This window comes from Amia ocellicauda, unplaced genomic scaffold (genome assembly GCF_036373705.1).
Source record: "Amia ocellicauda isolate fAmiCal2 unplaced genomic scaffold, fAmiCal2.hap1 HAP1_SCAFFOLD_216, whole genome shotgun sequence".
Lineage (NCBI taxonomy): Eukaryota > Metazoa > Chordata > Actinopteri > Amiiformes > Amiidae > Amia > Amia ocellicauda.
In genome coordinates, this window is record NW_027102779.1 from 1 (window position 1) to 27685 (window position 27685).

A 27685-nucleotide genomic window follows, 5' to 3' on the forward strand; every position below is an offset into this window, starting at 1 on the left:
GACTCGGGTTTCCCTTCAATACGCATAACGCTTTCGCCTTTTACTAAAGCATTCCGTGGAGGGGGACATGGATGAGTTTGTACCATTTTTTGGGAGGCTCTGCCCTGTTGGGGCGGAGCTGTGATCCAGGTGAACAGCAGATCAGGCATATAAGGTGGAGGTGGTCAATGTCAAGCAAATAAGCTTGCTAGGGTACCCAGCAGCGGTAGCAGCCCTGCCGGTGGCGCCCCCTCCTGGGGTGCTACCTCCTGGCCTGTGCCGCTGGCGTTCTGGGGGGAGCCCATTGCAGGTATCGCTTCTCGGCCTTTTGGCTAAGATCAAGTGTAGTATCTGTTCTTATCAGTTTAATATCTGATACGTCCCCCATGTGGGGACAACATATTAAACGGATTTTTGCAACGGGGAGTCGGAGAGGGAGCTTGCTCCACCCGCTTTACGCATCGGCCCGGTATTGCAGTGTTTCCGGGAAAGGTGCACGCACCTCCTTATCATTCTTGGGTTGAAAGAAAGACAAAAAAGCCTGCCTGCCGTGATAGAATGTACGTGCTTTGTGATGTCATTGCAGCCTGCCGAGCGATGAGTTCTGTGATGTCATCACTGACCTGGCAGTAAAGGGAGAGGCAGAGAAAGGCACAGCACGGTGCTGAGCTCCCTCGCCGACTGGGCTAGGAAGACACAGGAAATGAACAATTGTAGTATTCATATTGTGAATCGATTTTGATCTGTATGTCCATGATTTTGAGCTCTCTCTTGTGTGCACATTGAACAGTGTGTGTGTGTGTGTGTGTGTGTGTGTCTCTCTCTCTCTCTCTCTCTCTCTCTCTCTCTCTCTCTCTCTCTCTCTCTCTCTCTCTCTCTCTCTCTCTCTCTCTCTCTCTCTCTCTCCCCCCTCTCCCCCCCCCTCCCTCCCGGCTGTCTGGAGCATGGCCTGCGGCCGCAGGGAGCACCCAGGAGCTGGTTGGAAGCATCTTGGACTCGGGTTTCCCTCCAATAGCGAGAGAAACCTTTGTCCAGCAGGGGGCTTTTGAACTGTACTTGACAGTCTTTCTTTTTTCCTTGCAGGGAGCTGATCCATCAGGCCAGACCAGACGAGACGGGGAGGTGCCGGTTGACAGAGCTGCAGAGTCCTGGGTCCTTGGAGCGGTCCGGAGGCCGAGGCGAGTGGAGATTGGGACGGACCGGGAGCGACAGGGGACCTAGCCAGAGGGGTCGGAGGACTCCTCACGGAGTGGGTCCCATCCAGAAGCCCGGCCGACCATCTACCCGGAGCCCGGCCTGACCAGGACTGCTCCCCGCTGACGTCACCAGCCAGGATCCAGGAGAGGCCTCGGATTCCAGGGACCGACCAGGCCGATCGGCAACGTCCCTGAGGGAGGCCTCCTGCAGCCAGGGCCCGGACTTCTCCCCGCAAGGCCCGCTCCCTGCAAGAGCCCCGGAGGTGGAAGCTGCTCCCCAGCCAGGTGGACTTGCCCCGACCTCCGGATTGAGAGCCTCCCGACCCTTCTCCAAGGTAGGAAAGTGCAGCATGGCCCAGCGAACCGCCGGTGTGAGGCGCCATAATGCGGTGCGCTTCAGCCGTGAGGCTGGAGCCGAGACCGCGGCCCTCACCCGGCTGGAATTCAGCAGGTCCGTGCTGCAGAGGGGCCTGGGCTTTGCCCCTTCTGAGCTGAACTGCGTGGTAAAACTGCCTGGACCTAGGGACGTGTTCGAGGTGAGCTTTAAGAACCCTCAAGTGCTGGAGAGTTTTTGGAACCTATATAGGGAGAAAAAAGACAGCATGCCCCTGAATGACTTTGTGGTCGACGCCCTGACGGATAGAGAGATTAAAATTGTAACTATTCAGTTTTACAACGAAGCAGTGGCAGAGTATGACGTAGAAGTATGGCTGAGGAGACACTGTGAGATCCTGTCTGAAAGTAGGAGAGTTAATGATGAGGATGGGGTCTGGACCGGTGCTCGGCGGTGGCAGGTGCGCCTGCAGGTGGAAGTGGCCGCCATCGGCGGAGTACGCCATCTACCAAGCACCGTGGTTTTAGGAGCAAATAGGGGGCTTGTCTTTTATCATGGCATGCCCAAATTATGTAGGAACTGCGGGGCCCTGGGTCATTTAGCCGCAGCCTGTACCGTTGTTAAGTGCAAGGTCTGCGGCGGGGAACATCAGACCAGGGCCTGCAAGCAGGAGAGGGCCTGCAACCTGTGCGGTGGGGGAGGGCACCTCTTTAGAAATTGTCCCTCCTCCTATGCAAATAGGGCGCGGGCCCTCGGGGGTGGTGGAGAGAGAGAAAATCAAGTGGAGGCTCCTCCAAAGGTTATACCCCAAGATGGGGGTAGAGAGGAAACAATCCTCAGGAGCCTCATAGGCTCCCTCTCTGACTCTGGGTCAGAAGTGGAGGCAGAGGGAGAGTGGACAGTGGTAGCGGGGAAGAGAAGGAGGGCTGAGAAGAGGAGCATGGGTAGGGGGGGTATGATGAAAAAGAGGATTCATTCTGCAGATTCTCCCCCCCCTGCCGGCTCCTCCCCCGCTCCAGAGTCCCCTCCCTCAAATTTTTATACGCCCCACTCTGACTCCGGAGAGGAGAGTGGTGGGCCTTCTCCACTGCCCCGAGTGGGCAGCCTGGTAGATGAGAGGCCCCCTAGAAATAACATTCCTCCTGCCCCACAACTGAGACTCTCCCAGGGGAGGGGTCAGGTATGCCCTCCCGGCAGTAGTGGGAGAGCCGCAGGCCCTCAGGAGACGAGAGTCGGCGCCAGTGTCCTTTCCCAGAAAGACATCAGGGACGTGATGGCAAGGTCACTGGCGCTGGGGGAGGAGGCCTGCGGCGGCAGACAGCCGGGAAGGGAGAGACCACCCCCTCCCCCACCATTAGTTAAAAGAACAACTAGCGGGGTCTACACAGTTTTCTCCCCAGTTGTACATAAAGCCTCTGCCCTGCCATCTGTTCGTCGGGCCTCACGCACGGCTGAAGCGCACCGCATTATGGCGCCTCACACCGGCGGTTCGCTGGGCCATGCTGCACTTTCCTACCTTGGAGAAGGGTCGGGAGGCTCTCAATCCGGAGGTCGGGGCAAGTCCACCTGGCTGGGGAGCAGCTTCCACCTCCGGGGCTCTTGCAGGGAGCGGGCCTTGCGGGGAGAAGTCCGGGCTCTGGCTGCAGGAGGCCTCCCTCAGGGACGTTGCCGATCGGCCTGGTCGGTCCCTGGAATCCGAGGCCTCTCCTGGATCCTGGCTGGTGACGTCAGCGGGGAGCAGTCCTGGTCAGGCCGGGCTCCGGGTAGATGGTCGGCCGGGCTTCTGGATGGGACCCACTCCGTGAGGAGTCCTCCGACCCCTCTGGCTAGGTCCCCTGTCGCTCCCGGTCCGTCCCAATCTCCACTCGCCTCGGCCTCCGGACCGCTCCAAGGACCCAGGACTCTGCAGCTCTGTCAACCGGCACCTCCCCGTCTCGTCTGGTCTGGCCTGATGGATCAGCTCCCTGCAAGGAAAAAAGAAAGACTGTCAGATACAGCTCAAAAAGCCCCCTGCTGGACAAAGGTTTCTCTCGCTATTGGAGGGAAACCCGAGTCCAAGATGCTTCCAACCAGCTCCTGGGTGCTCCCTGCGGCCGCAGGCCATGCTCCAGACAGCCGGGAGGGAGGGGGGGGGGAGAGGGGGAGAGAGAGAGAGAGAGAGAGAGAGAGAGAGAGAGAGAGAGAGAGAGAGAGAGAGAGAGAGAGAGAGAGAGAGAGAGAGAGAGAGAGAGAGACACACACACACACACACACACACACACACACACACACACACACACACACACACACACACACACTGTTCAATGTGCACACAAGAGAGAGCTCAAAATCATGGACATACAGATCAAAATCGATTCACAATATGAATACTACAATTGTTCATTTCCTGTGTCTTCCTAGCCCAGTCGGCGAGGGAGCTCAGCACCGTGCTGTGCCTTTCTCTGCCTCTCCCTTTACTGCCAGGTCAGTGATGACATCACAGAACTCATCGCTCGGCAGGCTGCAATGACATCACAAAGCACGTACATTCTATCACGGCAGGCAGGCTTTTTTGTCTTTCTTTCAACCCAAGAATGATAAGGAGGTGCGTGCACCTTTCCCGGAAACACTGCAATACCGGGCCGATGCGTAAAGCGGGTGGAGCAAGCTCCCTCTCCGACTCCCCGTTGCAAAAATCCGTTTAATATGTTGTCCCCACATGGGGGACGTATCAGATATTAAACTGATAAGAACAGATACTACACTTGATCTTAGCCAAAAGGCCGAGAAGCGATACCTGCAATGGGCTCCCCCCAGAACGCCAGCGGCACAGGCCAGGAGGTAGCACCCCAGGAGAGGGCGCCACCGGCAGGGCTGCTACCGCTGCTGGGTACCCTAGCAAGCTTATTTGCTTGACATTGACCACCTCCACCTTATATGCCTGATCTGCTGTTCACCTGGATCACAGCTCCGCCCCAACAGGGCAGAGCCTCCCAAAAAATGGTACAAACTCATCCATGTCCCCCTCCACGGAATGCTTTAGTAAAATACTATTTTATTGGATTTAGTATTTTCATTTCATCAATAAAAACAATTCGATTTTTTAATACTTATGATTAAAAACATTGACATATCAATTCTTAAAATCACTTAAAATTTTTAAAATCTTTGTGATTTTAACAAAACTAAAACAATTAACTTTAAAATAAACGTGCTCAAATCAAATAAACAAAACGTGATAAAAGCAAAAACTGCACACCAACAAAAGAGTCAAATACATTGAAAATAACAGAAAATGCATTAGACAAAATAAAGAAACAATTAAAAGGAAAAAAAATAAAAAACAAACAAAAAAAGTCTAATGCATTTTAAATTAAACCAAAAAACGGTCAATGTATTTGACAACAAAATATAACAAAACTATACCTAAAAAGCCCTAAACAATGTGATTTAAAAACAACTAAATCTTTAAAAACAATTAAGATTCATTATTTAAAATCTTCTTTTAAAAACAATCATTCATAAAATCTTTAAAAGATCTTTAAAAGATCTTGGACTCGGGCTCCAGCAGGGGGAACTAACCGTCCCCGGAGGTGGGTCCCATCATGGGATCCTGAGCTCCCCCAGATCTTGTATGCGCCAGTTCTTAAAGGCTTCCTCCTTGCCCCTCTGATGGACCTCCAGATTGACGTAGTCTTTTACAAACACCATGCCCCTCCGCGCGATGACGATCGGGTCCAGCTCCTGCTTATTAAACAAACAGATGTTCCGTCCCTCCCACAGTGCCTGCTTCACTGCGCAGACGACACGCCACCAGCACCTCAAGGTAGATGTGGAAATTCCCTTGGCTGGACCGTATAGGATCTGCTGGGCGGTCGCCCGCGCAGGAACGGCGAACCTGTGGAGGAACGGAGAAAACAGGAGCCAGACCCTGTGGGCGGAGGGGCACTCACTAAAGATGTGAGCCTCCGTCTCCTTCCCCAAGCAACCCTTATAGGGGCAGGTGTCATAAGGAGCTATGCCCCTTCTGTGCATAAACACTCGGGTGGGGAGACACCGACTCACAGCCATCCAGGAGACATCTTTCTGCGTGTTCGTGAGGCAAACGTGCGTAGCGTTAGCCCAGATAAACCGGCAGGTTTCGGGAGGGAAATCTTCTATCCGGCTGGTCTCCTGGGCAGATCTCATCTGACTACAGATGGTCTTGTAATCCCAGGAGGCCAGCACGACTTTATGGAGGCCTACTTCGAGCGCAAAGGCTCGGAGCGCCCTGTAGAACGGCGGGGGATCCCACGAGTGCGGCCTGGTGTTGTCCATGGCGCAGAGGCCGAATGGTCTCAGGCTGCTGGCAAAATAAAAGCGGTTCATGAAACTCACTTTCTTGCCAGCAGCCTGGATGTTCTTAACCACATAGGCCAGCCCCTGCGCCTTTATCAGCCGCACAACGTCCGGGACCCCCCTGCCTCCATCCAGGGTACCCTTCACCATCTGCACTCTTTTCAGCCTCTCCATTTTGCTCCCCCAGACAAACCGAAATATAATTCGGGTCACTAGTTTTGCGATAACCTTGTCTGGGGGGAAGATCATTCCTACGTAGAGGAGTATCGGGAAGAGGATGGCCTTTACGACCAGCACCTTACCAGCCATCGTCAAGGTCCTTGTGCTCCAGCCGTGGATCTTCCTTTGGACCTTTGCTATGGCCTCCTCCCAGCTCCGGGTGCCCGTGTTGGTCCCGTCGATCGTGATCCCCAGAACCTTGATGAACGGCTTCACAGGGAACACGGTCGGCGGGCCCCGGCCGACAGGCCATGCCCTGGAGAGGTAGACCTCGCTCTTGGCCTTGTTCACAGCGGCCCCCGTCGCCCTGCAGAAGCCGTCCAGCAGTTCCTCGACCCTGGCCACGGACGGAGCGTCCGTGCAGACCACGGCCACGTCGTCCATATAGGCCAGGGCCTTCAGTTGCTCTCCGCCGGAACCCGGGAGATGGAAACCTGTCACCCGGACGTCCCGGCGGATCGCCTGCATGAACGGCTCCAAGCAGAGGACGTACAGCAGGGCCGACAGGGGACAACCCTGCCGGACCCCCGACCTGACCGGAAATGGTTCGGTCAGGTGGCGGTTCACAAGGACCCTGCTGCTTAGGCCGCTGTAGATGATCTTAACCCACTTCCTCAGGCCAAGAGCGAGACCCATCCTCTCCATAACAAGCTGCAGGTATTCGTGGCCCACTCTGTCGAAGGCTTTCTCCTGGTCCAAGCTGATTAGGACCAGGGGAAGCCCTCTCTCGTTCGAGTAGGCCACGACATCCCTGAGCAGCATGGCGTTGTCGGCCGCCGATCTCCCCCGGGCACCACAGACCTGGTCGGGACCCACGACTTGAGGGAGTGGCCGCTGCAGCCGGAGCGTCAGTGCTTTGGCCAGTATCTTGTAGTCGGTGCACAGGAGGCTGACTGGCCGCCAGTTCCTCAGATCTTTTGGGTCTCCCTTCTTGTGAAGAAGGGAGAGGATACTTTTCTTCATCGAAGGGGCCAATCTGCCCTCTCTGTACATCGACCCCAGGACCTGGCCCAGATCTTCCTTAAGCACCTCCCAAAAGATCTTATAGAACTCAGCAGGGATCCCATCGGGACCCGGTGTCCTTCCAGAGTTAAGACTCTTTATCACCTGGGAGAGTTCAGTGGTGGTGATCTCTGGATCCTCCTCCTCCTCCTCGTCCCCCTCATTGCGGGACTCCAACAGGGACAGAAAGTGATGGATCAGATTTTGATCCACCACCTTCTGGTCATACAACTCCCTGTAGAAATCCCGCACCACTGTCTCAACAGCCTCTCTGCCCTCCACCTCTTGCCCCGAGGAGTCGATCATGGAGGACATTGCAGGCCGCCTCTCCTTCGTTTTCTTGAAGAAGAAGCGGCTGCATTTCTCATCGTCCTCCATGATGCGGACCCTGGAAAGGACCTTGATCTTTTCTTGCTCCTCCCGATAGAGGGCGGAGAGACTCAGTTTGACCCGGGCCACCTCCTCAGCTAGGTCGAAGCCTCTGAGCTGTAAAAGACTCAGGCGCTGGAGGCGGGCGTTTAGATGGGAATATCTCGCCCGCCTCTCGCGAGCTTTCCGTTTCCCCAGCTGAATGAAGTAGCCCTTGGTTCTTTTCTTCATCATCTCCCACCACTCTATGGGAGAATCAAAAAGGTCCTTCAGGGTCCTCCACTCCTCGAGGCGTCTGCTAAAGGTCTTAATCACACGAGGGTCATCGAGCAGAGAGGTGTTGAGCTTCCAGACCCCAGGCCCCGACTCCCGTGTGCTCGGAATGAGCACCTCTGTCGTCAGGAGCCTGTGGTCTGAAAAGAAGACCGCCTCCGAAGACATGGCGGTCCTCTCCAGTGGCTTGCTGAGGAGGACGAGATCTATCCTGGAGAAGGAGGAGCCAGAAGAACTCACCCAGGTGAACAAGGGGACCAGGTCCCGACCTGCGTCGCAGAGTTCAAAGTCCTCCACGAACGCAGCGAGGTCCCTGCTGGATCTATCGTTACGGGGCTTACTCCGGTCTACATCCCTCAGAGCACAGTTGAAATCACCTGAAATGATAACTGGCAAGGTGCCGATCAGGAGCGGGCGTAGCTGAGGGAGAAAGAGGACTCTCTCTCTCTGGCTGGTGGGGGCATAGACATTGACCAGCCTCAATACAGCCCCCTTGTATTTAAAATCGAGGCTGGCCAGTCTGCCCGCCTCTATAACCTTGAATGTTTTAACTATTAAGAAGGGGTTTTTCAGGAGTACGGCAATCCCGTCCGCTCGGGACACATTGGACCCCGACCAGAAGGATTCTCCTAGGGTCCAAGTGTCCCGGAGATCTTTGTATTCTTTTTGGAACGGGATGCCGCACTCCTGCAAACAGATAATATCCGCCTTCATGCCAGCCAGAGAGTTTAAAACGTCGGTCCTCTTTTTCACCTCAGCAATGCTCCTCACATTAATTGAAATAATAGTTAATGCCATAATGGCTGTGAGGGCAATCACCCGCTCCGTAACAATCATGTAAAGAAACCTTTCTCTTCCCCACTCCTCTCTTCTCCCTCACCTAGCTTAGCGCTAGCACCCATCATTTCAATCATTTGCCTCACCGCTTGATCCTCTAGGAAGACTATGGGGGGGGCTCGGCTCCCGCCGCCCGGTAAGGCGGGCAAAACTCCACTGGGCTCAGGGCCCGTGGTGCTGGAGGTTCTCCCTGGTTCCTTTGCGGCCGAGGCCCGACGAACAGATGGCAGGGCAGAGGCTTTATGTACAACTGGGGAGAAAACTGTGTAGACCCCGCTAGTTGTTCTTTTAACTAATGGTGGGGGAGGGGGTGGTCTCTCCCTTCCCGGCTGTCTGCCGCCGCAGGCCTCCTCCCCCAGCGCCAGTGACCTTGCCATCACGTCCCTGATGTCTTTCTGGGAAAGGACACTGGCGCCGACTCTCGTCTCCTGAGGGCCTGCGGCTCTCCCACTACTGCCGGGAGGGCATACCTGACCCCTCCCCTGGGAGAGTCTCAGTTGTGGGGCAGGAGGAATGTTATTTCTAGGGGGCCTCTCATCTACCAGGCTGCCCACTCGGGGCAGTGGAGAAGGCCCACCACTCTCCTCTCCGGAGTCAGAGTGGGGCGTATAAAAATTTGAGGGAGGGGACTCTGGAGCGGGGGAGGAGCCGGCAGGGGGGGGAGAATCTGCAGAATGAATCCTCTTTTTCATCATACCCCCCCTACCCATGCTCCTCTTCTCAGCCCTCCTTCTCTTCCCCGCTACCACTGTCCACTCTCCCTCTGCCTCCACTTCTGACCCAGAGTCAGAGAGGGAGCCTATGAGGCTCCTGAGGATTGTTTCCTCTCTACCCCCTTCTTGGGGTATAACCTTTGGAGGAGCCTCCACTTGATTTTCTCTCTCTCCACCACCCCCGAGGGCCCGCGCCCTATTTGCATAGGAGGAGGGACAATTCCTAAAGAGGTGCCCTCCCCCACCGCACAGGTTGCAGGCCCTCTCCTGCTTGCAGGCCCTGGTCTGATGTTCCCCGCCGCAGACCTTGCACTTAACAACGGTACAGGCTGCGGCTAAATGACCCAGGGCCCCGCAGTTCCTACATAATTTGGGCATGCCATGATAAAAGACAAGCCCCCTATTTGCTCCTAAAACCACGGTGCTTGGTAGATGGCGTACTCCGCCGATGGCGGCCACTTCCACCTGCAGGCGCACCTGCCACCGCCGAGCACCGGTCCAGACCCCATCCTCATCATTAACTCTCCTACTTTCAGACAGGATCTCACAGTGTCTCCTCAGCCATACTTCTACGTCGTACTCTGCCACTGCTTCGTTGTAAAACTGAATAGTTACAATTTTAATCTCTCTATCCGTCAGGGCGTCGACCACAAAGTCATTCAGGGGCATGCTGTCTTTTTTCTCCCTATATAGGTTCCAAAAACTCTCCAGCACTTGAGGGTTCTTAAAGCTCACCTCAAACACGTCCCTAGGTCCAGGCAGTTTTACCACGCAGTTCAGCTCAGAAGGGGCAAAGCCCAGGCCCCTCTGCAGCACGGACCTGCTGAACTCCAGCCGGGTGAGGGCCGCGGTCTCGGCTCCAGCCTCACGGCTGAAGCGCACCGCATTATGGCGCCTCACACCGGCGGTTCGCTGGGCCATGCTGCACTTTCCTACCTTGGAGAAGGGTCGGGAGGCTCTCAATCCGGAGGTCGGGGCAAGTCCACCTGGCTGGGGAGCAGCTTCCACCTCCGGGGCTCTTGCAGGGAGCGGGCCTTGCGGGGAGAAGTCCGGGCCCTGGCTGCAGGAGGCCTCCCTCAGGGACGTTGCCGATCGGCCTGGTCGGTCCCTGGAATCCGAGGCCTCTCCTGGATCCTGGCTGGTGACGTCAGCGGGGAGCAGTCCTGGTCAGGCCGGGCTCCGGGTAGATGGTCGGCCGGGCTTCTGGATGGGACCCACTCCGTGAGGAGTCCTCCGACCCCTCTGGCTAGGTCCCCTGTCGCTCCCGGTCCGTCCCAATCTCCACTCGCCTCGGCCTCCGGACCGCTCCAAGGACCCAGGACTCTGCAGCTCTGTCAACCGGCACCTCCCCGTCTCGTCTGGTCTGGCCTGATGGATCAGCTCCCTGCAAGGAAAAAAGAAAGACTGTCAAGTACAGTTCAAAAGCCCCCTGCTGGACAAAGGTTTCTCTCGCTATTGGAGGGAAACCCGAGTCCAAGATGCTTCCAACCAGCTCCTGGGTGCTCCCTGCGGCCGCAGGCCATGCTCCAGACAGCCGGGAGGGAGGGGGGGGGAGAGGGGGAGAGGGGGAGAGAGAGAGAGAGAGAGAGAGAGAGAGAGAGAGAGAGAGAGACAGACACACACACACACTGTTCAATGTGCACACAAGAGAGAGCTCAAAATCATGGACATACAGATCAAAATCGATTCACAATATGAATACTACAATTGTTCATTTCCTGTGTCTTCCTAGCCCAGTCGGCGAGGGAGCTCAGCACCGTGCTGTGCCTTTCTCTGCCTCTCCCTTTACTGCCAGGTCAGTGATGACATCACAGAACTCATCGCTCGGCAGGCTGCAATGACATCACAAAGCACGTACATTCTATCACGGCAGGCAGGCTTTTTTGTCTTTCTTTCAACCCAAGAATGATAAGGAGGTGCGTGCACCTTTCCCGGAAACACTGCAATACCGGGCCGATGCGTAAAGCGGGTGGAGCAAGCTCCCTCTCCGACTCCCCGTTGCAAAAATCCGTTTAATATGTTGTCCCCACATGGGGGACGTATCAGATATTAAACTGATAAGAACAGATACTACACTTGATCTTAGCCAAAAGGCCGAGAAGCGATACCTGCAATGGGCTCCCCCCAGAACGCCAGCGGCACAGGCCAGGAGGTAGCACCCCAGGAGAGGGCGCCACCGGCAGGGCTGCTACCGCTGCTGGGTACCCTAGCAAGCTTATTTGCTTGACATTGACCACCTCCACCTTATATGCCTGATCTGCTGTTCACCTGGATCACAGCTCCGCCCCAACAGGGCAGAGCCTCCCAAAAAATGGTACAAACTCATCCATGTCCCCCTCCACGGAATGCTTTAGTAAAAGGCGAAAGCGTTATGCGTATTGAAGGGAAACCCGAGTCCAAGATGCTTCCAACCAGCTCCTGGGTGCTCCCTGCGGCCGCAGGCCATGCTCCAGACAGCCGGGAGGGAGGGGGGGGGAGAGGGGGAGAGGGGGAGAGAGAGAGAGAGAGAGAGAGAGAGAGAGAGAGAGACAGACACACACACACACTGTTCAATGTGCACACAAGAGAGAGCTCAAAATCATGGACATACAGATCAAAATCGATTCACAATATGAATACTACAATTGTTCATTTCCTGTGTCTTCCTAGCCCAGTCGGCGAGGGAGCTCAGCACCGTGCTGTGCCTTTCTCTGCCTCTCCCTTTACTGCCAGGTCAGTGATGACATCACAGAACTCATCGCTCGGCAGGCTGCAATGACATCACAAAGCACGTACATTCTATCACGGCAGGCAGGCTTTTTTGTCTTTCTTTCAACCCAAGAATGATAAGGAGGTGCGTGCACCTTTCCCGGAAACACTGCAATACCGGGCCGATGCGTAAAGCGGGTGGAGCAAGCTCCCTCTCCGACTCCCCGTTGCAAAAATCCGTTTAATATGTTGTCCCCACATGGGGGACGTATCAGATATTAAACTGATAAGAACAGATACTACTGTTTATTTATTGGGTTTAGTATTTTTACATTTCATCAATAAAAACAATTCGATTTTTAATACTTATGATTAAAAACGTTTTAAAATATCAATTCTTAAAATCACTTAAAATTTTTTAAATTTTTTGTGATTTTAACAAAACTAAAACAATAAACTTTAAAATAAACGTGCTCAAATCAAATAAACAAAACGTGATAAAAGCAAAAACTGCACACCAACAAAAGAGTCAAATACATTGAAAATAACAGAAAATGCATTAGACAAAATAAAGAAACAATTAAAAGGAAAAAATAAAAAACAAACAAAAAAAGTCTAATGCATTTTAAATTAAACCAAAAAGCGGTCAATGTATTTGACAACAAAATATAACAAAACTATACCTAAAAAGCCCTAAACAATGTGATTTAAAAACAACTAAATCTTTAAAAACAATTAAGATTCATTATTTAAAATCTTCTTTTAAAAACAATCATTCATAAAATCTTTAAAAGATCTTGGACTCGGGCTCCAGCAGGGGGAACTAACCGTCCCCGGAGGTGGGTCCCATCACGGGATCCTGAGCTCCCCCAGATCTTGTATACGCCAGTTCTTAAAGGCTTCCTCCTTGCCCCTCTGATGGACCTCCAGATTGACGTAGTCTTTTACAAACACCATGCCCCTCCGCGCGATGACGATCGGGTCCAGCTCCTGCTTATTAAACAAACAGATGTTCCGTCCCTCCCACAGTGCCTGCTTCACTGCGCAGACGACACGCCACCAGCACCTCAAGGTAGATGTAGAAATTCCCTTGGCTGGACCATATAGGATCTGCTGGGCGGTCGCCCGCGCAGGAACGGCGAACCTGTGGAGGAACGGAGAAAACAGGAGCCAGACCCTGTGGGCGGAGGGGCACTCACTAAAGATGTGAGCCTCCGTCTCCTTCCCCAAGCAACCCTTATAGGGGCAGGTGTCATAAGGAGCTATGCCCCTTCTGTGCATAAACACTCGGGTGGGGAGACACCGACTCACAGCCATCCAGGAGACATCTTTCTGCGTGTTCGTGAGGCAAACGTGCGTAGCGTTAGCCCAGATAAACCGGCAGGTTTCGGGAGGGAAATCTTCTATCCGGCTGGTCTCCTGGGCAGATCTCATCTGACTACAGATGGTCTTGTAATCCCAGGAGGCCAGCACGACTTTATGGAGGCCTACTTCGAGCGCAAAGGCTCGGAGCGCCCTGTAGAACGGCGGGGGATCCCACGAGTGCGGCCTGGTGTTGTCCATGGCGCAGAGGCCGAATGGTCTCAGGCTGCTGGCAAAATAAAAGCGGTTCATGAAACTCACCTTCTTGCCAGCAGCCTGGATGTTCTTAACCACATAGGCCAGCCCCTGCGCCTTTATCAGCCGCACAACGTCCGGGACCCCCCTGCCTCCATCCAGGGTACCCTTCACCATCTGCACTCTTTTCAGCCTCTCCATTTTGCTCCCCCAGACAAACCGAAATATAATTCGGGTCACTAGTTTTGCGATACCCTTGTCTGGGGGGAAGATCATTCCTACGTAGAGGAGTATCGGGAAGAGGATGGCCTTTACGACCAGCACCTTACCAGCCATCGTCAAGGTCCTTGTGCTCCAGCCGTGGATCTTCTTTTGGACCTTTGCTATGGCCTCCTCCCAGCTCCGGGTGCCCGTGTTGGTCCCGTCGATCGTGATCCCCAGAACCTTGATAAACGGCTTCACAGGGAACACGGTCGGCGGGCCCCGGCCGACAGGCCATGCCCTGGAGAGGTAGACCTCGCTCTTGGCCTTGTTCACAGCGGCCCCCGTCGCCCTGCAGAAGCCGTCCAGCAGTTCCTCGACCCTGGCCACGGACGGAGCGTCCGTGCAGACCACGGCCACGTCGTCCATATAGGCCAGGGCCTTCAGTTGCTCTCCGCCGGAACCCGGGAGATGGAAACCTGTCACCCGGACGTCCCGGCGGATCGCCTGCATGAACGGCTCCAAGCAGAGGACGTACAGCAGGGCCGACAGGGGACAACCCTGCCGGACCCCCGACCTGACCGGAAATGGTTCGGTCAGGTGGCGGTTCACAAGGACCCTGCTGCTTAGGCCGCTGTAGATGATCTTAACCCACTTCCTCAGGCCAAGAGCGAGACCCATCCTCTCCATAACAAGCTGCAGGTATTCGTGGCCCACTCTGTCGAAGGCTTTCTCCTGGTCCAAGCTGATTAGGACCAGGGGAAGCCCTCTCTCGTTCGAGTAGGCCACGACATCCCTGAGCAGCATGGCGTTGTCGGCCGCCGATCTCCCCCGGGCACCACAGACCTGGTCGGGACCCACGACTTGAGGGAGTGGCCGCTGCAGCCGGAGCGTCAGTGCTTTGGCCAGTATCTTGTAGTCGGTGCACAGGAGGCTGACTGGCCGCCAGTTCCTCAGATCTTTTGGGTCTCCCTTCTTGTGAAGAAGGGAGAGGATACTTTTCTTCATCGAAGGGGCCAATCTGCCCTCTCTGTACATCGACCCCAGGACCTGGCCCAGATCTTCCTTAAGCACCTCCCAAAAGATCTTATAGAACTCAGCAGGGATCCCATCGGGACCCGGTGTCCTTCCAGAGTTAAGACTCTTTATCACCTGGGAGAGTTCAGTGGTGGTGATCTCTGGATCCTCCTCCTCCTCCTCGTCCCCCTCATTGCGGGACTCCAACAGGGACAGAAAGTGATGGATCAGATTTTGATCCACCACCTTCTGGTCGTACAACTCCCTGTAGAAATCCCGCACCACTGTCTCAACAGCCTCTCTGCCCTCCACCTCTTGCCCCGAGGAGTCGATCATGGAGGACATTGCAGGCCGCCTCTCCTTCGTTTTCTTGAAGAAGAAGCGGCTGCATTTCTCATCGTCCTCCATGATGCGGACCCTGGAAAGGACCTTGATCTTTTCTTGCTCCTCCCGATAGAGGGCGGAGAGACTCAGTTTGACCCGGGCCACCTCCTCAGCTAGGTCGAAGCCTCTGAGCTGTAAAAGACTCAGGCGCTGGAGGCGGGCGTTTAGATGGGAATATCTCGCCCGCCTCTCGCGAGCTTTCCGTTTCCCCAGCTGAATGAAGTAGCCCTTGGTTCTTTTCTTCATCATCTCCCACCACTCTATGGGAGAATCAAAAAGGTCCTTCAGGGTCCTCCACTCCTCGAGGCGTCTGCTAAAGGTCTTAATCACACGAGGGTCATCGAGCAGAGAGGTGTTGAGCTTCCAGACCCCAGGCCCCGACTCCCGTGTGCTCGGAATGAGCACCTCTGTCGTCAGGAGCCTGTGGTCTGAAAAGAAGACCGCCTCCGAAGACATGGCGGTCCTCTCCAGTGGCTTGCTGAGGAGGACGAGATCTATCCTGGAGAAGGAGGAGCCAGAAGAACTCACCCAGGTGAACAAGGGGACCAGGTCCCGACCTGCGTCGCAGAGTTCAAAGTCCTCCACGAACGCAGCGAGGTCCCTGCTGGATCTATCGTTACGGGGCTTACTCCGGTCTACATCCCTCAGAGCACAGTTGAAATCACCTGAAATGATAACTGGCAAGGTGCCGATCAGGAGCGGGCGTAGCTGAGGGAGAAAGAGGACTCTCTCTCTCTGGCTGGTGGGGGCATAGACATTGACCAGCCTCAATACAGCCCCCTTGTATTTAAAATCGAGGCTGGCCAGTCTGCCCGCCTCTATAACCTTGAATGTTTTAACTATTAAGAAGGGGTTTTTCAGGAGTACGGCAATCCCGTCCGCTCGGGACACATTGGACCCCGACCAAAAGGATTCTCCTAGGGTCCAAGTGTCCCGGAGATCTTTGTATTCTTTTTGGAACGGGATGCCGCACTCCTGCAAACAGATAATATCCGCCTTCATGCCAGCCAGAGAGTTTAAAACATCGGTCCTCTTTTTCACCTCAGCAATGCTCCTCACATTAATTGAAATAATAGTTAATGCCATAATGGCTGTGAGGGCAATCACCCGCTCCGTAACAATCATGTAAAGAAACCTTTCTCTTCCCCACTCCTCTCTTCTCCCTCACCTAGCTTAGCGCTAGCACCCATCATTTCAATCATTTGCCTCACCGCTTGATCCTCTAGGAAGACTATGGGGGGGGCTCGGCTCCCGCCACCCGGTAAGGCGGGCAAAACTCCACTGGGCTCAGGGCCCGTGGTGCTGGAGGTTCTCCCTGGTTCCTTTGCGGCCGAGGCCCGACGAACAGATGGCAGGGCAGAGGCTTTATGTACAACTGGGGAGAAAACTGTGTAGACCCCGCTAGTTGTTCTTTTAACTAATGGTGGGGGAGGGGGTGGTCTCTCCCTTCCCGGCTGTCTGCCGCCGCAGGCCTCCTCCCCCAGCGCCAGTGACCTTGCCATCACGTCCCTGATGTCTTTCTGGGAAAGGACACTGGCGCCGACTCTCGTCTCCTGAGGGCCTGCGGCTCTCCCACTACTGCCGGGAGGGCATACCTGACCCCTCCCCTGGGAGAGTCTCAGTTGTGGGGCAGGAGGAATGTTATTTCTAGGGGGCCTCTCATCTACCAGGCTGCCCACTCGGGGCAGTGGAGAAGGCCCACCACTCTCCTCTCCGGAGTCAGAGTGGGGCGTATAAAAATTTGAGGGAGGGGACTCTGGAGCGGGGGAGGAGCCGGCAGGGGGGGGAGAATCTGCAGAATGAATCCTCTTTTTCATCATACCCCCCTTACCCATGCTCCTCTTCTCAGCCCTCCTTCTCTTCCCCGCTACCACTGTCCACTCTCCCTCTGCCTCCACTTCTGACCCAGAGTCAGAGAGGGAGCCTATGAGGCTCCTGAGGATTGTTTCCTCTCTACCCCCATCTTGGGGTATCACCTTTGGAGGAGCCTCCGCTTGGTTTTCTCTCTCTCCACCACCCCCGAGGGCCCGCGCCCTATTTGCATAGGAGGAGGGACAATTCCTAAAGAGGTGCCCTCCCCCACCGCACAGGTTGCAGGCCCTCTCCTGCTTGCAGGCCCTGGTCTGATGTTCCCCGCCGCAGACCTTGCACTTAACAACGGTACAGGCTGCGGCTAAATGACCCAGGGCCCCGCAGTTCCTACATAATTTGGGCATGCCATGATAAAAGACAAGCCCCCTATTTGCTCCTAAAACCACGGTGCTTGGTAGATGGCGTACTCCGCCGATGGCGGCCACTTCCACCTGCAGGCGCACCTGCCACCGCCGAGCACCGGTCCAGACCCCATCCTCATCATTAACTCTCCTACTTTCAGACAGGATCTCACAGTGTCTCCTCAGCCATACTTCTACGTCATACTCTGCCACTGCTTCATTGTAAAACTGAACAGTTACAATTTTAATCTCTCTATCTGTCAGGGCGTCGACCACAAAGTCATTCAGGGGCATGCTGTCTTTTTTTTCCCTATACAGGTTCCAAAAACTCTCCAGCACTTGAGGGTTCTTAAAGCTCACCTCGAACACGTCCCTAGGTCCAGGCAGTTTCACCACACAGTTCAGCTCAGAAGGGGCAAAGCCCAGGCCCCTCTGCAGCACGGACCTGCTGAACTCCAGCCGGGTGAGGGCCGCGGTCTCGGCTCCAGCCTCACGGCTGAAGCGCACCGCATTATGGCGCCTCACACCGGCGGTTCGCTGGGCCATGCTGCACTTTCCTACCTTGGAGAAGGGTCGGGAGGCTCTCAATCCGGAGGTCGGGGCAAGTCCACCTGGCTGGGGAGCAGCTTCCACCTCCGGGGCTCTTGCAGGGAGCGGGCCTTGCGGGGAGAAGTCCGGGCCCTGGCTGCAGGAGGCCTCCCTCAGGGACGTTGCCGATCGGCCTGGTCGGTCCCTGGAATCCGAGGCCTCTCCTGGATCCTGGCTGGTGACGTCAGCGGGGAGCAGTCCTGGTCAGGCCGGGCTCCGGGTAGATGGTCGGCCGGGCTTCTGGATGGGACCCACTCCGTGAGGAGTCCTCCGACCCCTCTGGCTAGGTCCCCTGTCGCTCCCGGTCCGTCCCAATCTCCACTCGCCTCGGCCTCCGGACCGCTCCAAGGACCCAGGACTCTGCAGCTCTGTCAACCGGCACCTCCCCGTCTCGTCTGGTCTGGCCTGATGGATCAGCTCCCTGCAAGGAAAAAAGAAAGACTGTCAGATACAGCTCAAAAAGCCCCCTGCTGGACAAAGGTTTCTCTCGCTATTGGAGGGAAACCCGAGTCCAAGATGCTTCCAACCAGCTCCTGGGTGCTCCCTGCGGCCGCAGGCCATGCTCCAGACAGCCGGGAGGGAGGGGGGGGGGAGAGGGGGAGAGAGAGAGAGAGAGAGAGAGAGAGAGAGAGAGAGAGAGAGAGAGAGAGAGAGAGAGAGAGAGAGAGAGAGAGAGAGAGAGAGACACACACACACACACACACACACACACACACACACACACACACACACACTGTTCAATGTGCACACAAGAGAGAGCTCAAAATCATGGACATACAGATCAAAATCGATTCACAATATGAATACTACAATTGTTCATTTCCTGTGTCTTCCTAGCCCAGTCGGCGAGGGAGCTCAGCACCGTGCTGTGCCTTTCTCTGCCTCTCCCTTTACTGCCAGGTCAGTGATGACATCACAGAACTCATCGCTCGGCAGGCTGCAATGACATCACAAAGCACGTACATTCTATCACGGCAGGCAGGCTTTTTTGTCTTTCTTTCAACCCAAGAATGATAAGGAGGTGCGTGCACCTTTCCCGGAAACACTGCAATACCGGGCCGATGCGTAAAGCGGGTGGAGCAAGCTCCCTCTCCGACTCCCCGTTGCAAAAATCCGTTTAATATGTTGTCCCCACATGGGGGACGTATCAGATATTAAACTGATAAGAACAGATACTACACTTGATCTTAGCCAAAAGGCCGAGAAGCGATACCTGCAATGGGCTCCCCCCAGAACGCCAGCGGCACAGGCCAGGAGGTAGCACCCCAGGAGAGGGCGCCACCGGCAGGGCTGCTACCGCTGCTGGGTACCCTAGCAAGCTTATTTGCTTGACATTGACCACCTCCACCTTATATGCCTGATCTGCTGTTCACCTGGATCACAGCTCCGCCCCAACAGGGCAGAGCCTCCCAAAAAATGGTACAAACTCATCCATGTCCCCCTCCACGGAATGCTTTAGTAAAAGGCGAAAGCGTTATGCGTATTGAAGGGAAACCCGAGTCCAAGATGCTTCCAACCAGCTCCTGGGTGCTCCCTGCGGCCGCAGGCCATGCTCCAGACAGCCGGGAGGGAGGGGGGGGGGAGAGGGGGAGAGAGAGAGAGAGAGAGAGAGAGAGAGAGAGAGAGAGACACACACACACACACACACACACACACACACACACACACACACACTGTTCAATGTGCACACAAGAGAGAGCTCAAAATCATGGACATACAGATCAAAATCGATTCACAATATGAATACTACAATTGTTCATTTCCTGTGTCTTCCTAGCCCAGTCGGCGAGGGAGCTCAGCACCGTGCTGTGCCTTTCTCTGCCTCTCCCTTTACTGCCAGGTCAGTGATGACATCACAGAACTCATCGCTCGGCAGGCTGCAATGACATCACAAAGCACGTACATTCTATCACGGCAGGCAGGCTTTTTTGTCTTTCTTTCAACCCAAGAATGATAAGGAGGTGCGTGCACCTTTCCCGGAAACACTGCAATACCGGGCCGATGCGTAAAGCGGGTGGAGCAAGCTCCCTCTCCGACTCCCCGTTGCAAAAATCCGTTTAATATGTTGTCCCCACATGGGGGACGTATCAGATATTAAACTGATAAGAACAGATACTACACTTGATCTTAGCCAAAAGGCCGAGAAGCGATACCTGCAATGGGCTCCCCCCAGAACGCCAGCGGCACAGGCCAGGAGGTAGCACCCCAGGAGGGGGCGCCACCGGCAGGGCTGCTACCGCTGCTGGGTACCCTAGCAAGCTTATTTGCTTGACATTGACCACCTCCACCTTATATGCCTGATCTGCTGTTCACCTGGATCACAGCTCCGCCCCAACAGGGCAGAGCCTCCCAAAAAATGGTACAAACTCATCCATGTCCCCCTCCACGGAATGCTTTAGTAAAATACTATTTTATTGGATTTAGTATTTTCTTTTCATCAATAAAAACAATTCGATTTTTAATACTTATGATTAAAAACATTGACATATCAATCCTTAAAATCACTTAAAAATTTTAAAATCTTTGTGATTTTAACAAAACTAAAACAATTAACTTTAAAATAAACGTGCTCAAATCAAATAAACAAAACGTGATAAAAGCAAAAAATTGCACACCAACAAAAGAGTCAGATACATTGAAAATAACTGAAAATGCATTAGACAAAATAAAGAAACAATTAAAAAGGAAAAAATAAAAAACAAACAAAAAAAGTCTAATGCATTTTAAATTAAACCCAAAACGGTCAATGTATCTGACAACAAAATATAACAAAACTATACCAGAAACCCTAAACAATTGTGATTTAAAAACAACTAAGTCTTTAAAAACAATTAAGATTTGTTATTTAAAATCTTCTTTTAAAAACAATCATTCATAAAATCTTTAAAAGATCTTTAAAAGATCTTGGACTCGGGCTCCAGCAGGGGGAACTAACCGTCCCCGGAGGTGGGTCCCATCATGGGATCCTGAGCTCCCCCAGATCTTGTATACGCCAGTTCTTAAAGGCTTCCTCCTTGCCCCTCTGATGGACCTCCAGATTGACGTAGTCTTTTACAAACACCATGCCCCTCCGCGCGATGACGATCGGGTCCAGCTCCTGCTTATTAAACAAACAGATGTTCCGTCCCTCCCACAGTGCCTGCTTCACTGCGCAGACGACACGCCACCAGCACCTCAGGGTTGATGTTGAAATTCCCCTTGCCGGACCGTATAGGATCTGCTGGGCGGTCGCCCGCGCAGGAACGGCGAACCTGTGGAGGAACGGAGAAAACAGGAGCCAGACCCTGTGGGCGGAGGGGCACTCACTAAAAATGTGAGCCTCCGTCTCCTTCCCCAAGCAACCCTTATAGGGGCAGGTGTCATAAGGAGCTATGCCCCTTCTGTGCATGAACACTCGGGTGGGGAGACACCGACTCACAGCCATCCAGGAGACATCTTTCTGCGTGTTCGTGAGGCAAACGTGCGTAGCGTTAGCCCAGATAAACCGGCAGGTTTCGGGAGGGAAATCTTCTATCCGGCTGGTCTCCTGGGCAGATCTCATCTGACTACAGATGGTCTTATAATCCCAGGAGGCCAGCACGACTTTATGGAGGCCTACTTCGAGCGCAAAGGCTCGGAGCGCCCTGTAGAACGGCGGGGGATCCCACGAGTGCGGCTTGGTGTTGTCCATGGCGCAGAGGCCGAATGGTCTCAGGCTGCTGGCAAAATAAAAGCGGTTCATGAAACTCACTTTCTTGCCAGCAGCCTGGATGTTCTTGACCACATAGGCCAGCCCCTGCGCCTTTATCAGCCGCACAACGTCCGGGACCCCCCTGCCTCCATCCAGGGTACCCTTCACCATCTGCACTCTTTTCAGCCTCTCCATTTTGCTCCCCCAGACAAACCGAAATATAATTCGGGTCACTAGTTTTGCGATAACCTTGTCTGGGGGGAAGATCATTCCTACGTAGAGGAGTATCGGGAAGAGGATGGCCTTTACGACCAGCACCTTACCAGCCATCGTCAAGGTCCTTGTGCTCCAGCCGTGGATCTTCCTTTGGACCTTTGCTATGGCCTCCTCCCAGCTCCGGGTGCCCGTGTTGGTCCCGTCGATCGTGATCCCCAGAACCTTGATAAACGGCTTCACAGGGAACACGGTCGGCGGGCCCCGGCCGACAGGCCATGCCCTGGAGAGGTAGACCTCGCTCTTGGCCTTGTTCACAGCGGCCCCCGTCGCCCTGCAGAAGCCGTCCAGCAGTTCCTCGACCCTGGCCACGGACGGAGCGTCCGTGCAGACCACGGCCACGTCGTCCATATAGGCCAGGGCCTTCAGTTGCTCTCCGCCGGAACCCGGGAGATGGAAACCTGTCACCCGGACGTCCCGGCGGATCGCCTGCATGAACGGCTCCAAGCAGAGGACGTACAGCAGGGCCGACAGGGGACAACCCTGCCGGACCCCCGACCTGACCGGAAATGGTTCGGTCAGGTGGCGGTTCACAAGGACCCTGCTGCTTAGGCCGCTGTAGATGATCTTCACCCACTTCCTCAGGCCAAGAGCGAGACCCATCCTCTCCATAACGAGCTGCAGGTATTCGTGGCCCACTCTGTCGAAGGCTTTCTCCTGGTCCAAGCTGATTAGGACCAGGGGAAGCCCTCTCTCGTTCGAGTAGGCCACGACATCCCTGAGCAGCATGGCGTTGTCGGCCGCCGATCTCCCCCGGGCACCACAGACCTGGTCGGGACCCACGACTTGAGGGAGTGGCCGCTGCAGCCGGAGCGTCAGTGCTTTGGCCAGTATCTTGTAGTCGGTGCACAGGAGGCTGACTGGCCGCCAGTTCCTCAGATCTTTTGGGTCTCCCTTCTTGTGAAGAAGGGAGAGGATACTTTTCTTCATCGAAGGGGCCAATCTGCCCTCTCTGTACATCGACCCCAGGACCCGGCCCAGATCTTCCTTAAGCACCTCCCAAAAGATCTTATAGAACTCAGCAGGGATCCCATCGGGACCCGGTGTCCTTCCAGAGTTAAGACTCTTTATCACCTGGGAGAGTTCAGTGGTGGTGATCTCTGGATCCTCCTCCTCCTCCTCGTCCCCCTCATTGCGGGACTCCAACAGGGACAGAAAGTGATGGATCAGATATTTGCTTGACATTGACCACCTCCACCTTATATGCCTGATCTGCTGTTCACCTGGATCACAGCTCCGCCCCAACAGGGCAGAGCCTCCCAAAAAATGGTACAAACTCATCCATGTCCCCCTCCACGGAATGCTTTAGTAAAATACTGTTTATTAGGTTTAGTATTTTTACATTTCTTAAAATAGAACAATTTCAATTTTAATACTTATGATTAAAATCGTTTAAAATATCAGTTCTTAAAATCACTTAAAATTTTTAAAATCTTGTGATTTTTTTAACAAAACTAAAACAATAAACTTTAAAATAAACGTGCTCAAATCAAATAAACAAAACGTGATAAAAGCAAAAACTGCACACCAACAAAAAAGTCAAATACATTGAAGATAACAGAAAATGCAATAGACAAAATAAAGAAACAATTAAAAAGTAAAAATAAAAAACAAACAAAAAAAGTCTAATGCATTTTAAATTAAACCCAAAACGGTCAATGTATTTGACAAAAAAATATAACAAAACTATACCAGAAACCCTAAACAATTGTGATTTAAAAACAACTAAGTCTTTAAAAACAATTAAGATTTGTTATTTAAAATCTTCTTTTAAAAACAATCATTCATAAAATCTTTAAAAGATCTTTAAAAGATCTTGGACTCGGGCTCCAGCAGGGGGAACTAACCGTCCCCGGAGGTGGGTCCCATCATGGGATCCTGAGCTCCCCCAGATCTTGTATACGCCAGTTCTTAAAGGCTTCCTCCTTGCCCCTCTGATGGACCTCCAGATTGACGTAGTCTTTTACAAACACCATGCCCCTCCGCGCGATGACGATCGGGTCCAGCTCCTGCTTATTAAACAAACAGATGTTCCGTCCCTCCCACAGTGCCTGCTTCACTGCGCAGACGACACGCCACCAGCACCTCAGGGTTGATGTTGAAATTCCCCTTGCCGGACCGTATAGGATCTGCTGGGCGGTCGCCCGCGCAGGAACGGCGAACCTGTGGAGGAACGGAGAAAACAGGAGCCAGACCCTGTGGGCGGAGGGGCACTCACTAAAAATGTGAGCCTCCGTCTCCTTCCCCAAGCAACCCTTATAGGGGCAGGTGTCATAAGGAGCTATGCCCCTTCTGTGCATAAACACTCGGGTGGGGAGACACCGACTCACAGCCATCCAGGAGACATCTTTCTGCGTGTTCGTGAGGCAAACGTGCGTAGCGTTAGCCCAGATAAACCGGCAGGTTTCGGGAGGGAAATCTTCTATCCGGCTGGTCTCCTGGGCAGATCTCATCTGACTACAGATGGTCTTATAATCCCAGGAGGCCAGCACGACTTTATGGAGGCCTACTTCGAGCGCAAAGGCTCGGAGCGCCCTGTAGAACGGCGGGGGATCCCACGAGTGCGGCCTGGTGTTGTCCATGGCGCAGAGGCCGAATGGTCTCAGGCTGCTGGCAAAATAAAAGCGGTTCATGAAACTCACTTTCTTGCCAGCAGCCTGGATGTTCTTAACCACATAGGCCAGCCCCTGCGCCTTTATCAGCCGCACAACGTCCGGGACCCCCCTGCCTCCATCCAGGGTACCCTTCACCATCTGCACTCTTTTCAGCCTCTCCATTTTGCTCCCCCAGACAAACCGAAATATAATTCGGGTCACTAGTTTTGCGATACCCTTGTCTGGGGGGAAGATCATTCCTACGTAGAGGAGTATCGGGAAGAGGATGGCCTTTACGACCAGCACCTTACCAGCCATCGTCAAGGTCCTTGTGCTCCAGCCGTGGATCTTCCTTTGGACCTTTGCTATGGCCTCCTCCCAGCTCCGGGTGCCCGTGTTGGTCCCGTCGATCGTGATCCCCAGAACCTTGATAAACGGCTTCACAGGGAACACGGTCGGCGGGCCCCGGCCGACAGGCCATGCCCTGGAGAGGTAGACCTCGCTCTTGGCCTTATTCACAGCGGCCCCCGTCGCCCTGCAGAAGCCGTCCAGCAGTTCCTCGACCCTGGCCACGGACGGAGCGTCCGTGCAGACCACGGCCACGTCGTCCATATAGGCCAGGGCCTTCAGTTGCTCTCCGCCGGAACCCGGGAGATGGAAACCTGTCACCCGGACGTCCCGGCGGATCGCCTGCATGAACGGCTCCAAGCAGAGGACGTACAGCAGGGCCGACAGGGGACAACCCTGCCGGACCCCCGACCTGACCGGAAATGGTTCGGTCAGGTGGCGGTTCACAAGGACCCTGCTGCTTAGGCCGCTGTAGATGATCTTGACCCACCTCCTCAGGCCAAGAGCGAGACCCATCCTCTCCATAACAAGCTGCAGGTATTCGTGGCCCACTCTGTCGAAGGCTTTCTCCTGGTCCAAGCTGATTAGGACCAGGGGAAGCCTTCTCTCGTTCGAGTAGGCCACGACATCCCTGAGCAGCATGGCGTTGTCGGCCGCCGATCTCCCCCGGGCACCACAGACCTGGTCGGGACCCACGACTTGAGGGAGTGGCCGCTGCAGCCGGAGCGTCAGTGCTTTGGCCAGTATCTTGTAGTCGGTGCACAGGAGGCTGACTGGCCGCCAGTTCCTCAGATCTTTCGTGTCTCCCTTCTTGTGAAGAAGGGAGAGGATACTCTTCTTCATCGAAGGGGCCAATCTGCCCTCTCTGTACATCGACCCCAGGACCTGGCCCAGATCTTCCTTAAGCACCTCCCAAAAGATCTTATAGAACTCAGCAGGGATCCCGTCGGGACCCGGTGTCCTTCCAGAGTTAAGACTCTTTATCACCTGGGAGAGTTCAGTGGTGGTGATCTCTGGATCCTCCTCCTCCTCCTCGTCCCCCTCATTGCGGGATTCCAACAGGGACAGAAAGTGATGGATCAGATTTTGATCCACCACCTTCTGGTCGTACAACTCCCTGTAGAAATCCCGCACCACTGTCTCAACAGCCTCTCTGCCCTCCACCTCTTGCCCCGAGGAGTCGATCATGGAGGACATTGCAGGCCGCCTCTCCTTCGTTTTCTTGAAGAAGAAGCGGCTGCATTTCTCATCGTCCTCCATGATGCGGACCCTGGAAAGGACCTTGATCTTTTCTTGCTCCTCCCGATAGAGGGCGGAGAGACTCAGTTTGACCCGGGCCACCTCCTCAGCTAGGTCGAAGCCTCTGAGCTGTAAAAGACTCAGGCGCTGGAGGCGGGCGTTTAGATGGGAATATCTCGCCCGCCTCTCGCGAGCTTTCCGTTTCCCCAGCTGAATGAAGTAGCCCTTGGTTCTTTTCTTCATCATCTCCCACCACTCTATGGGAGAATCAAAAAGGTCCTTCAGGGTCCTCCACTCCTCGAGGCGTCTGCTAAAGGTCTTAATCACACGAGGGTCATCGAGCAGAGAGGTGTTGAGCTTCCAGACCCCAGGCCCCGACTCCCGTGTGCTCGGAATGAGCACCTCTGTCGTCAGGAGCCTGTGGTCTGAAAAGAAGACCGCCTCCGAAGACATAGCGGTCCTCTCCAGTGGCTTGCTGAGGAGGACGAGATCTATCCTGGAGAAGGAGGAGCCAGAAGAACTCACCCAGGTGAACAAGGGGACCAGGTCCCGACCTGCGTCGCAGAGTTCAAAGTCCTCCACGAACGCAGCGAGGTCCCTGCTGGATCTATCGTTGCGGGGCTTACTCCGGTCTACATCCCTCAGAGCACAGTTGAAATCACCTGAAATGATAACTGGCAAGGTGCCGATCAGGAGCGGGCGTAGCTGAGGGAGAAAGAGGACTCTCTCTCTCTGGCTGGTGGGGGCATAGACATTGACCAGCCTCAATACAGCCCCCTTGTATTTAAAATCGAGGCTGGCCAGTCTGCCCGCCTCTATAACCTTGAATGTTTTAACTATTAAGAAGGGGTTTTTCAGGAGTACGGCAATCCCGTCCGCTCGGGACACATTGGACCCCGACCAGAAGGATTCTCCTAGGGTCCAAGTGTCCCGGAGATCTTTGTATTCTTTTTGGAACGGGATGCCGCACTCCTGCAAACAGATAATATCCGCCTTCATTCCAGCCAGAGAGTTTAAAACATCGGTCCTCTTTTTCACCTCAGCAATGCTCCTCACATTAATTGAAATAATAGTTAATGCCATAATGGCTGTGAGGGCAATTACCCGCTCCGTAACAATCATGTAAAGAAACCTTTCTCTTCCCCACTCCTCTCTTCTCCCTCACCTAGCTTAGCGCTAGCACCCATCATTTCAATCATTTGCCTCACCGCTTGATCCTCTAGGAAGACTATGGGGGGGGCTCGGCTCCCGCCACCCGGTAAGGCGGGCAAAACTCCACTGGGCTCAGGGCCCGTGGTGCTGGAGGTTCTCCCTGGTTCCTTTGAGGCCGAGGCCCGACGAACAGATGGCAGGGCAGAGGCTTTATGTACAACTGGGGAGAAAACTGTATAGACCCCGCTAGTCGTTCTTTTAACTAATGGTGGGGGAGGGGGTGGTCTCTCCCTTCCCGGCTGTCTGCCGCCGCAGGCCTCCTCCCCCAGCGCCAGTGACCTTGCCATCACGTCCCTGATGTCTTTCTGGGAAAGGACACTGGCGCCGACTCTCGTCTCCTGAGGACCTGCGGCTCTCCCACTACTGCCGGGAGGGCATACCTGACCCCTCCCCTGGGAGAGTCTCAGTTGTGGGGCAGGAGGAATGTTATTTCTAGGGGGCCTCTCATCTACCAGGCTGCCC

General features: G+C 54.4%; 8 non-coding genes and 1 pseudogene across 8 annotated transcripts; 2 read left to right on the forward strand and 7 right to left on the reverse strand.

Moving 5' to 3' along the window:
* Positions 1–115, forward strand: LOC136725652 (U5 spliceosomal RNA). Its single transcript, XR_010807658.1, has one exon. It is a non-coding gene; the product is annotated as a U5 spliceosomal RNA (small nuclear RNA).
* Positions 116–291: 176 nt separating this feature from the next.
* LOC136725607 (U2 spliceosomal RNA) lies at positions 292–482 on the forward strand. The gene has a single exon (XR_010807619.1). It is a non-coding gene; the product is annotated as a U2 spliceosomal RNA (small nuclear RNA).
* A 3610-nt stretch (positions 483–4092) lies between these two features.
* On the reverse strand, positions 4093–4283 carry LOC136725619 (U2 spliceosomal RNA). Its single transcript, XR_010807630.1, has one exon. It is a non-coding gene; the product is annotated as a U2 spliceosomal RNA (small nuclear RNA).
* A 6871-nt stretch (positions 4284–11154) lies between these two features.
* Positions 11155–11345, reverse strand: LOC136725632 (U2 spliceosomal RNA). Its single transcript, XR_010807640.1, has one exon. It is a non-coding gene; the product is annotated as a U2 spliceosomal RNA (small nuclear RNA).
* Positions 11346–11521: 176 nt separating this feature from the next.
* Positions 11522–11637, reverse strand: LOC136725633 (U5 spliceosomal RNA). Its single transcript, XR_010807641.1, has one exon. It is a non-coding gene; the product is annotated as a U5 spliceosomal RNA (small nuclear RNA).
* A 434-nt stretch (positions 11638–12071) lies between these two features.
* Positions 12072–12279, reverse strand: LOC136725630 (uncharacterized; annotated as a pseudogene).
* A 6628-nt stretch (positions 12280–18907) lies between these two features.
* Positions 18908–19098, reverse strand: LOC136725644 (U2 spliceosomal RNA). Its single transcript, XR_010807651.1, has one exon. It is a non-coding gene; the product is annotated as a U2 spliceosomal RNA (small nuclear RNA).
* A 176-nt stretch (positions 19099–19274) lies between these two features.
* Positions 19275–19390, reverse strand: LOC136725634 (U5 spliceosomal RNA). Its single transcript, XR_010807642.1, has one exon. It is a non-coding gene; the product is annotated as a U5 spliceosomal RNA (small nuclear RNA).
* Positions 19391–19847: 457 nt separating this feature from the next.
* Positions 19848–20038, reverse strand: LOC136725654 (U2 spliceosomal RNA). Its single transcript, XR_010807659.1, has one exon. It is a non-coding gene; the product is annotated as a U2 spliceosomal RNA (small nuclear RNA).
* Between the last annotated feature and the right edge of the window lie 7647 nt (positions 20039–27685).